Source organism: Chiloscyllium plagiosum, unplaced genomic scaffold (genome assembly GCF_037043375.1).
Source record: "Chiloscyllium plagiosum isolate Xiang-an unplaced genomic scaffold, Cpla_swu_hap1 HiC_scaffold_16, whole genome shotgun sequence".
NCBI classification, from domain to species: Eukaryota; Metazoa; Chordata; class Chondrichthyes; order Orectolobiformes; family Hemiscylliidae; genus Chiloscyllium; species Chiloscyllium plagiosum.
The window spans coordinates 75019950-75032517 of record NW_028270154.1 but is presented as its reverse complement, the minus strand read 5'-3'; positions in this window follow the sequence as shown (position 1 = coordinate 75032517).

The window sequence follows — 12568 nt, the reverse complement described above, 5'->3', positions numbered from 1 at the left end:
TCTACAATTGTGTTGAAACTGATTTGAGATGAAGACACTTGTTATAGCAGGACTAACTGTAGTAAAATCTAGTGAAGGATCTAAAGAACTTTATAAGATTTGCTGTAATAAATGAGAGAGCTGTATTGAGCTCTAGTTTTAAAAACACAAATCCTCTGGCCTGGATGAATTGCACCGAAGGCTGCTATCGTAGGTGAAGCAGGGAATTGCAGGTACGGTGACATTTTTAATTCTCTGGCCACAGGCGAACAGCCAGAGGATGGAAGGACAGGAATTGTCCCACTTTTTAAGAAGGGTGGTAAAGATGAACTAGTAAATTACTGACCAGTGTGTGTCTCATCAGTGGTCGGGAGGCTATCGGAGAATATTCTGAAGGAGCAAATTAATACCTACTTGGAAAGGCATAGGCCATTTGGGGCGGCATGGTGGCTCAGTGGTTAGCACTGCTGCATCACAGCACGAGGGTCCCAGGTTCGATTCCAGCCTTGGGCGAGTGTGTGGAGTTTGCACATTCTCCCTGTGTCTGATGAGTTTCCTCCAGGTGCTCTGGTTTCCTCCCGCAGTCCAAGGATGTGCTAGTCAGGTGAATTGGCCATGATAAATTGGCCCTTAGTGTTTGGTGCATTAGTCAGCGGGAAATGGGTCTGGCCAGGTACTCTTCAGAGGGTCGGTGTGGACTTGTTGGGTCAAAGGGCCTGTTTCCACACTATGAATCTAATCAATTAGGGCCAGTCAGCATAGGTTTGTCAGAGGGGTGTGTTCCCTGACAAATCTGTTATAATTTATTGAAAATGAGATCAAATGTGTAGGTGAGGGAAGTTAATGTAGTTTACAGAACAACCTTGATTATCCGAATGAGACTATGTTGGGTGTTTTGTTCGAATAAGGTTTTTAACAGGACCTTGAAATCTTGTTTGGATAATCTGAAATTTGGATAACCGAGGTTGTTCTGTACGTAGGTTTTAGCAAAGCTTTTGACAATGTCCCACATGGCAGACTGAGAAGGTTAAAGCATGGAATTGAGGGTAACTTGGCAAGATTGATCAGAAACTGGCCTAGTAATAGGACACACAGTAGCAGTAAAAGGCTGAGTGACTGGATGCCAGTACCTGACAGTCTACCACAAGGATCAATACTGCGGCTTTTGTTTACCAATCTTTGTATCATTTGTTTTTGGAGTGGGTAATAGTGAAGAAGAATAGGTTATTGGACAATTATAGATGGGCAGACCATTGGCTGTTGGTATTTAACCCTGACAAGTGTGAGGTGATGCACCTTGGAAGAAGAAACAAGATGCGGGAGTATCCGAGGAACTGAGGGATACTGGGGTAATGCCTAGAGTCAGCAGAGCATGTGAATAGGATAGTTAAGGCATATGGGACACTTGCTTTCATCAGTTGTGGCATAGACTATTAAAGCAAGGAGGTAATGTTGGGAGTTGGCCAGGCCACAGCTGGAGTGCTGTATATAGTTCTGGTCACCACGACAGGAAGGATTTCTTCGTATTGGGGGGGGCTACAGAGGAGATTCACCAAAATGTTGCCTGGGGTGGAGAAATTGAGCTACAAGGAAAGATGAGTTATTCTTGTACTGTTTAAAGCCAAGAAGAGTGGGATGGAGAGGAGGTAATGAGGGGTATGAATAGTAGTTGTTCCCCTTGATCGAGGGGTTGATCACACAAGAGCAGTTTTAGGGTAAGGAGTAGGAGATTGAGAGTGCACAGCCTAGGCAGGGGTTGGGTATGGAGTTAGTGCCACATCTCTATAAAGAATTCACCTCTGTGGGTAAAGTTTACTCAGGAAGAACAGGGAAAGTAGTTATAATTTCAAGGGATATGGGATCTGGTAAGTGTCTAATAGAGATGAACTTATTTGCACTCTTTCTGACCTGTTACCCAAGAGAGTGGTAATTTGTGGAATACATGAATAGAAGTGTATCGTTCATCTGTGTAAGATCAGGTTGGAGAGCCAAATCAAGACTGGGGAAGTAACAGTGGGAGTGACTGACAGTGTCAGTTCCAGAAATTCGGTTTGTTTTTGGGAACAATTTAGCAGGATCCAAGGTGGGAGTGACACCCCTTGTTGTGGAGAAGCCAAAGGAAGACTAAGGAATTGAGGAGTTAAGAGAAAAATACCCTGCAATTTTTCCAGAGTGTCCGACTAATAAAACAGCAAGAAGCAAAGACTAAAGAGAAAGATGAAGGAGTTGAGGTTTAGTTAGCGGACACCCTGTTTGATGTAATGGTGCAGGAAAAACCTGAACAGGGAGAGGTCAGGCAAAAGTGTTTAGTCTTGAATGGTTTATGAACTTAGAACAGAAAGATGAGCATAAAAGATATGTATATTGATGCATTCTCAGAAAAGGAATCAGAATGTATACCTGAGGGTTATTATCTTAAAGATAGAATCCTAAGATGAAAATGGAGACCACGGCAGGTTAGTGCCAAGGAGAAATGGGCCGAAGTGCACCAGGTTGTGTTGCCGGTAGCATACAGACAGGAGGTGTTATGGGTAGCACATGAATTACCAGTAGGATGTCACCTAGGTGTGAGGGAGACTCAGGCTAAGGTACAAAAACATTTTTATTGGCCTGGGCTGCACAAGGATGTGGTTACATTTTGCCGTGCATGTCATACATGCCAAATGGTAGGTAAGCCACAGGCAGGAATAAAACTAACACTGTGGTTGTCAAATCCCACATTTGAAGAACCTTTCACGCGGATTATGACTGATTGTGCTTTCTTAACAACCCTATCAACCTGAGTGGCAACTTTCAAGGAGCTATGTACATGGACACTGAGATCTCTCTGCTCATCTACACTACCAAGAATCTTACCATTACCCCAGGATTCTTTATTTCTGTTACTCCTTTCAAAGTGAATTACCTCACACTTTTCCACATTACACTCCATTTGCCACCTCTCAGCCCAGCTCTGCAGCTTATCTATGTCCCTCTGTAATCTACAACATCCTTCAGCATTATCCACAACACCACCGACCTTAGTGTCAACTGCAAATTTACTAACCCATCCTTCTATGCCCTCATCTAGGTCATATATAAAAATAACAGAAATGCACCCAAAACAGATCCTTGTGGTACCCCACTAGTAACTGAACTCCAGGATGAATATTTCCCAACAACCGCCACTCTCTGTCTTCTTTCAGCTAGCCAATTTCTGATCCAAAGTGCTAAATCACCCTCAATCCCAGGCCTCCATATTTTGTGCAATCCACATCAACCGTTTTACCCTCATCCACCTGTTTGGTCACCTCTCAAAGGACTTAATAAGGTTTGTGAGGCATGACCTACCCTTCACAAAACTGTGTTGACTATCCCTAATCAACTTATTCTTCTTTAGATGGTTATAAATCCATCTCTTATAACCTTTTCCAACACTTTACCCAGAAGTGAATTAAGGTTCACTGGTCTATAATTACCAGGGTTGTCTCTGCTATTCCTGTAGACACTGACAACATAAAGATCCAAGTCAAAGGCTCTGCAACCTCTTCCCTAGCGTCCCCGAGAATCCTAGGATAAATCCCATCCAGCCCAGAGAATTTAGCTATTTTCAGACTTTCCAGAATTGCGAACACCTCCTCCTTGTGAACCTCAATCCCGCCTAGTCCAGTAGCCTGTATCTCCGTATTCTCCTGGACAACATTGTCTTTTTCCAGTGTGAATACTGATGAAAAATATTCATTTAGTGCTTTTCCTTTCTCCTCGGACTCCACACACAATTTCCCACTACTATCCTTGACTGGCCCTAATCTTTCTCCAGTCATTCTTTTATTCCTGATATACCTATAGAAAGCTTTAGGGTTTTCCTTGATCCTATCCACCAACGACTTCTCATGTCCCCTCCTAGCTCTTCTTAGCTCTCTCCTGGCTAACCTGTAACTCTCAAGTGCCCAAGCTGATCCTTCACGTCTCGTCCTAATACAAGCCTTCTTTTTCCTTTTGACAAGAGATTCAACTTCTTTATTAAAACCAGCTCCCTCACTTGACCACTTCCTTTCTGCCTAACAGGTATGTACTTATCAAGAACACGCAGTAGGTGTTCCTTGAATAAGCTCCACATTTCAATTGTGCCCATTCCCTGCAGTTTCCTTCCCCATCCTATGCGCTCTAAATTGCCTAATTGCATCATAAATGCCTTTCCCCTCGCTATAACTCTTGCCCTGCAGTATATATGTATCTCTTTCCATCGCTAAACATAACCAAATTGTCACTCACCAAAGTGGTCACCTACTTTCAAATCTAACACTTGGCCAGGTTCATTATGTAATGTAATGTGTCCTGTCCCCTTATTGGCCTGTCCACACATTTCCTGGTACACAGGAAATCCTTCTTGTCTCTCCAAGTGGTGGAGAGAGACAAATAAAACTCCAGATGCTGGAATCCAAAGTAGAGAGTGTGGTGCTGCAAAAGCACAGCATATCAGGCCGCATCCGAGGAGCAGGAGAATCGATGTTTTGGGTTGAAAGCCCTTCATCTGATTGCCAACATACGCAGTCCTCAATTTCTCCATAGAGTCCAAAGAAGACAAGCAGGAGACTGGAAGAACACAGCAAGCCAGGACATGGAGAAATCAACATCCTGGGTATAAATGTGGAGGCTGGTACAATTACAACATTTAAAAGCCATCTGGATAGGCACATGAATAGATGGATATGGGCCAAGTGCTGGCAAATGAGACTAGATTAATTTAGGATATCTGGTTGGCATGGACAGGTTAGACTGAAGGGTCTGTTTCCATGCTCTACATCTCTAAGACTCTATGACTTGTGAGTCCTAATTCAGGATTCTCTAAGATTAACATGCAGGTTCAATTGGCAGGTAAGAGGGGAAATGTAATATTAGCATTCATTTCCTGGGCTAGAATACATTAGCAGAGATGTGCTGCTGAGGATGAAAAACGCATCTGGTCAGACTGCATTTGGAATTTTGTGAGCAGTTTTGGGCCCTGTATCTAAGCAAGTATGTATTGTCATTGGAAGGAGTCTAGAATGATCACAGGGATGAAGGGTTTGTCATAAGAGAAATGGCTGAGGACTCAATGGAATGTAGAAGGATGGGGGGGTGTGGGATCTGATTGAAACTTACAGAATACTGAGAGGCCTAGATAGACTGACTGTGGAGAAAGTATTTCCACTGGTAGGAAAGACTAAGACCCAAGGTTAGAGCCTCAGACTGAAGGCACGACCCTTTATGACTGAGATGAGGAGGAATTTCTTCAGCCATAGGGTGGTTAATTTATGGAACTCATTGCTGCAGTGGACTGTGGAGACCAAGTCATTGAGTGTATTTAAGATAGAGATAGATAGGTTCATGATTAATAAGAGGATCCAGGGTTACGGGGAGAAGGCAGGAGAATGGGTTTGAGAAACATTTCAGCCATGATCAAATGGTAGAGCAGATATAATGGGCCAAATGGCCTAAGTCTGCTTGTATATCTTACGGTTGATCATAAGTGTAGCTGTAAAAGGAGGGTTCACGCAATGGAATGATTAATCCAGAATTGGCGACATTGTCAGAAAAAAGTCCAATCATTTAAAAAGTCCAATATAATGATGATAGAAAAAAATTCCAGGCTATTCATTTGTCGTCAAATCCAATATTTATAACAACCATCAATAATCGCCTTTACTAGTAGTTTCATCTTTATCTTTACACTTATCCAACTAGCTTTTCAAAAAAAAAATTACCCCTGCTTTCGATGCTTGCACCATTAACCTATTCTATACGTTCACTGAGCTGTGGTGGATTGCATGATAGTTCACTAGATGCTGTGGATCTGTGAATCCCATAGAACAGGTCCTGTAGCCTTTGCAGGAGTATTAAGTTAAACACTGCAGAGAATCCTAATGGTAGCCTGAGGCTCATTGACAGAGAAATGGGATAACTATCACACAAAAGAAATAAGTTAAAAATCACACCACACCAGAACGCTGCTCCATCAGGTGGTTCACCTTCACCTAATGAAGGAGCAACGCTCCGAAGGCTAGTGCTTCCAAATCAACCGGTTGGACTATAACCTGGTGTTGTGTGATTTTTAACTTTGTACACCCCAGTCCAATTCCGGCATCTCCAAATCATGACAAAAAAAATAGAAGTGGACAGTACAAAATCCTCTTGTTTTCCAGCAGTAACTGCACAAGGCAGGAAAAAGTGACTCTGTGGTAGATTTCTAACTGTGACTGCATAGGAAGTGAAAGTCCCAGGCTGGGTGCCTCTACTGGTCCAAAGAAAAGGAGGACAAAGCACAGATCAGCAATGTCAAACATCAGACATTCCTGATGAAGAGCTTATGCTCGTCACATTGATTCTCCTCCTCCTCAGATGCTGCCTGACAGGCTGTGCTTTTCTAGCACCACACTTTCTAACTCTGACAGCAATGCCAAAGGTCACTGGCCAAGAAGGGTTTGGCGAGATACAACATACGAATATGCAAAATAGGTTAACAATCACAGGTTATGTGAGTTTTAACTTTGTCCACCCTAGTCCACCACCAGCACTTCCACATCATGCAAAACAGGAGCAGGGCGAGGTTTCTCAGTCCCTCAAGCCAATCAATAAGATCTGTTTTCCCATTTCTATTTACCTCAGTTAACCTACTGCCAAACAAGGATCCATCCACCTCTAAAAGTATGCAATGGCAAATCTTCACTGCCTTCTGAGGCAGGCAGTTCCAATGTTGCACAACATGCTGTGAGAATACGCATCTTAATTCTGGATTCAAGTGGAAGTATCCTTTCAAATGCACCTCATTAAGATCCTTCAGGATTGATCAAGTCAGCCCTTGCCATTTGGGGGTCTGAGCAAAAATCTTAATCGTTTTGAGAAGATTCCCTTCCATCTAAAATTACTTCTACCCCCACCAAACCACGTTCCCCCCCCCCCCCCCCCCACTCAGCCCCCACTCACCTCCCCCGAAGTTTTCTTTTCGAAATTAAACTTAACAAAGAAAACACCAGCAGCTGAGATATGCTGGAATATACGGTTGCAGGGACAGTTTGCCTGCGAGCTGGGAAACCTATTCACACCTCAACACTATAAGAACAATGAACTAACCTTTATGAAAAACTGAATTAAGATAATATGGAGTCTGCACAAATTCCAAGACTTCCAAAGTCAATGGAAATTCAATCACATGAACACAGGACATTCCATACAATCAGAAAACCTATTCACTCAGATGGAAAAGAACATTTGCACCTACTCTAATAATCAGGAAAGAAGCCTGATGCTGCCGGGCCTGCTGCGCTTTTCCAGCAACACATTTTCAGCTCTGATCTCCAGCATCTGCAGTCCTCACTTTCTCCCCTAATAATCAGGAAAGCCAATTCATCTCAAAAGAATCAACAAAGATACTATTGTAGGGCCGCACTGTGGTTCAGTGGTTAGCACTACTGCCTCATAGTGCTAGGGACCCGGGTTCCCGCCTCAAGCGACTGTGTGTAGTTTGCACATTCTCCCTGTGTCTGGGTTTCCTCCAGTGCTTCAGTTTCTTCCCACTGTCCAAAGATGTGCAGGTTAGGTGAATTTGCCGCAATAAATTGCCCATGGTGTTCAGTGAAGTGTAGGGTAGTTGCATTGTTCAGGGGTAAATCTAGAGTTGTAGGATAGGGGAATGGGTCTGGCTGGGTTGCTCTTCAGAGGGTTGGTGTGGACTTGTTGGGCCAAATGACCTGTTTCCACACTGCAAGGTTTCTATGAAACCAGATTTGATGGGGAGATAAGAGGCCTGCAAATTTCTATAATTGCAGGCCCTCATTTGACCTGGGAGGTTTATTCCCCACAGCTACTACTGGAAAAGGATCCCAGATAGCTTCCACCCTGAGAGTGAGTCTCACACCATCTCCACAAAGAGGATCCCGACAGCAATTCCAAGGCCTACCGACAGGCCTGTTCCTTACCGGGAAGCCAATGGCGACCAACCACAACCTGCAGACCTGAGACCAAACAGTACAACCCGACTGACACCACAAGGCCTCAGACACATCCTGAGGTGAGAACCGGTTCGCAAAATCACCACAAAGTAAGAAGAACCAAATACTCACCCGATAAATCCAATTGTGTCATACTACATCAGCAGACTCAACCCAGAGTGAAGGCCTACACTGACCAAAGTCTTCATTGAAGCACCGGGTACGGCCAGCAGCAACAGTCATTTTTAGTTCAAAATCACGAATTTTCCCCAGCAGTGAGCTTAATTCCCAAGACCCCAAAGTTTCCAACCTAGATAGCAGGGAGCAGGAGGTGGGTGGTTACAGTACAGGGAACCCCAGGAGTAGAAAGCCTAATAATAGTTTCTGTGATTACAAAACCTGCTGTTTTGTAATGTTTAACCTGTATTCACTTTAAAAGCGTATCTAATCACTGTCCTCTGTATAATTGTGTCAATTTCACTGTTTTATTGTATTTGCTTTTTATTTCTTGCATTACACTTACTTTTTGTAGTTAAATAAACTCAGAGATTCTTTTTGCCTTGAAACACCTGTCTACTGACTTCCTTGTTTCACATTCCCCAGATAAGCCCAGTGTTAGAGCCGGGGATCTGGGGATGACTTGAACCACTTAAAAATCAGAAAATTACTGATCGCAAGCCAGAAACCCTACACTTTCTAAACTCCAGTGAAAGCAAATCCAGCCTGTCCAATCTTTCCTTATAAGGCATTAACTCATTCATGCCTTGAATCAATCTAGTAAACTCCTCTGAACCATCTCCAGTGCATCTAAATCCTTCCTCAAATAAGGGAACAAAAACTGCACACAATTTCGGAGATGTTGTCTCACTCATGCCCTGCATAACTGAATTGTGTCCAATCTCTCTCACAATAAAGGATCCCATTACCTTCTTGATTACTTGCTGTATCTGTGTTTTGATAATCCTGCACTAGAGCACCTAAATCGTTCTTCACCACAGTTGTTCTCTGTTCATGTGATACTGTTTTTCTACATTCCTCCTGCCAAAGCGAACAACTTCACATTTTTCCACATTATAAGACCATAAGACATAGGAGTGGAAGTAAAACCATTTGGCTCATCGAGTCCACTACGCCATTTAATCATGGCTGATGGGCATTTCAACTCCACTTACCCTCACTCTCCCCATAGCCCTTAATTCCTTGCATAATGCTCTATCTACTAGATTTTTGCCTCCTCACTCACTCACTCCACTTATCCATATTCATTTGCAACCTCCCTATGATCTTTTCACAACAAACTTCCAATAACACCATAATGCATAAAAATAGAGAAGCCGAAAATATAAACTTTGAAATTTCATTCTCAAATTACTTTGGTCTATCTATTGAACAAATTTAAATAAAGAATCTAGAATCACTTGAGATGCAGAATGTGATTATATAATTGTTTGTCTTTCATTTACAGTTTCATTTATTCATACTGGCTATTGATCAACAAAAACTCAGGCCAGTGATTGTCCAGCTTGAAAACCATTTACTCGATGATGAAGTTAACCTCATTAAACTTATATAAAAAAACATAAAATTAACTTCAAAACATCTACCAATAGTATTTTATGAAAGACTTTTTTCCTTAATTAATTCACACACTTTAATGTTTGGAATAAAACTCGCTTCAGTGTGAATATGTGTATGGAGGTTTCCTTGATATAAGTGGGAGGTGAACTGATTTCTGTAGTTTGAAAATGTGACTCATTTGGATAGACTTTTATGAATCATAAAATCCTTAGAGTGTGGAAACAGGCCCTTCAGCCCAACAAGTCCACACCAACCCTCCGAAGAGTAACCCACCCAGACCCATCCCCTACCCTATTACTCTACATTCATCCTGACTAATGCACCCATCCTATATAGAGGAACCTTGATTATCCAAATGACACGAGCAGCAAGTATTTAGTTCGGATAATCGAATGTCCAGATAACACAGTTTAGCCAAGCATTGGGACCTTGTGATCTTGTTGAGATAATGAAGGTTCTTCTGTACATCCCTGAATACTATGGGCAACTTTGCATGGCCAGTTCACCTAACCTGCACATCTTTGTATTGTGGGAGGAAACCTGCACAGATACGGGGAGAACGTGCAAACTCCATACAGACAGTCACCCAAGGTGGGAATTGAACCTGGATCCCTGGTGCTGTGAGGCAGCAGTTCTAACCATTGAGCCACCATGCCACCCCAAAGTGTTTGAGAGTGAAATATCAGAGTAAAGCTTCCCCCGTTCTCCATGGTTAGCTGCTACTCAGTTGATTGCACCCCTCTGTCTCTGAGGAGTCACACATTTGTGAGCACAAAAGTCAACACTAAATTGCCCATAGTGTTAGGTTAAAAAAAAAGTGGTACTGAGGGGCGCTGCCTTTTGGCAAGTCTGCTCTGTCAGATGAATGTGAAAGCTTTCATGATACAATTTGAGGAGGAGCAGGGGAGTTCTCCCATGTGTGCCAGCTAATACTTATTCCTCAACACTGAGCAGAGAGAATGGTCATGATCACATTGCTGTTTGTGGGAGCTTGCTGTGCACAAACTGACTGCCGTGACTCTTTTAACTGAATTCAGCACCTGCATTCCAGAAGTGATCTGTCGATCGTGAAGCTGTCTGATATTTCTGAAAATTGCTCCACCAATCAGATCCCTTCTTGTTGTAAATAGACACAGTTGGATATGCTGATTTGCTACAACTTCACAGAAAACACCAAAACACAGAAACATGTCATGACCAATTTCACCAGTTATTCTGAGGCTATGTGGCAGGGAAATGGAGAGACATTCAACATATTTGAAAGGGCGGCACGGTGGCACAGTGGTTAGCACTGCTACCTCACAGCGCCAGAGACCTGGGTTCAATTCCCGACTCAAGCGACTGACTGTGTGGAGTTCGCACATTCTCCCCGTGTCTGCGTGGGTTTCCTCCGCGTGCTCCGGTTTCCTCCCACAGCCCAAAGATGTGCAGGTCAGGTGAATTGGCTATGCTAAATTGCCCATAGTGTTAGGTTAAAAAAAAGGGGTAAATGTAGGGATATGGGTGGGTTGCGCTTCGGCGGGTCGGTGTGGACTTGTTGGGTCGAAAGGCCTGTTTCCACACTGTAAGTAATCTAATATTTGTGGGGAAAAGGAGTAAGCATGATAAAATCCTCAGGTATTCCAGAGAAAACAGCAGCAGGAGGTTGAGAAGGATAAGGTGGGATATAACATCAATTATTCAGGAAAATATATAAACTGAAACTATTAAACTTTCAGATTTCAATCTCAAACCGCTTTACTGAATCCATCAAATAAATTTGAACAAAGATAGAATCTGGAATCATTTGAGTTGTGGAATGTTAATGTAGAATTGTTTATCTTTAATTTACAGTTCCATTTATTCAGACCAGTTATTAATCAATAAAAACTCAGTCCAGTGATTCTTTCAGCATGGAACTTAGTAAGTACAGTTAAAGTTAACTTCACAAAGCCACTGATAGTATTTTATTAAGAGGTCCATGAGGCTTAATTAGTTCATTCATTATTATATTTCACTTCTTATAATAAACTCTGACTTGCAGCCAAATTCTGTGTGCAACCATCTATATTGTTATTTGAGCAAGACTGATTCCTTTAGTTAGAATCTGTCACTTGTATAGATAAACTCGATAATGAAGTTGTAATTCAAGCAGAATAATTATTGCCCCTCTCCCCTTTATTACATGACATCAACACAATGATAGGCTCTTTGTTATAACACTGTAACAGCATCTCTGTAATGAATAGAATAACAGTACAGAAATAGGGTCTCTGTAACAAACACAACAGAGTCTCAGCTTCTGCAAAGCTTTATCACATCCTTGTGGAGCTTTGACCAGTAAAAATGTTGCCGACAGAGGCTTGGGTCTACCAACATGCCCCATCTTCAGAACTTTGTGACTTTGCCTCAGTACCTCAGCTGCACCACTGCCTGGTGTATCATTGTCCCCTCTTTGTTTACAGATCTGTGAGAGCATCTCCATTCCTCAGCAGTACCTCATGTCTAATTGTAGTAGTGTTCAGAGACCGCTTCTGACTCATCTTCAGTCTGAGCTAGGGCTTTTAACAGTGGAGCAGTGTTTTTAGCTGCTATTTATTTATTTATCCTATTTATGACCTTCCTGACTCCAAATATAACTGCCAAACCTTCCTTCTCTATCTGAGTGCATTTACGCTCTGCATCAGCCAAAGTCCTGGATGCGTACACTATTAGGTACAGTATTTCTCTCCATTGGGCCACCCCTGGGCTAATACTATTCCCATGCTGTAGGGGGAGACATCGCATGTTAATACCACATCTTGCTTGGGATCAAAGTGTGCCAACACCTTTGAGATGATAACTGTTTCTTCACTTCCCTAAAAGCTATGGCTTGGCTACACAACCATTTCCAAGGCTGACCTTTTTTTAAGAGTTGATGCAAAAATGTCAGGATGGAGGCCAGGATATGTATGAACTTTCAGTAATAATTCATCAACCCAAGGAAAGACCTAAGTTCTGGTACATACGTGGGTGCTGGGTCAACTTTGATCACCTTTACTTTATCTTCAAATGGGTATAACCCATTCTTGTTAACTCTGTAA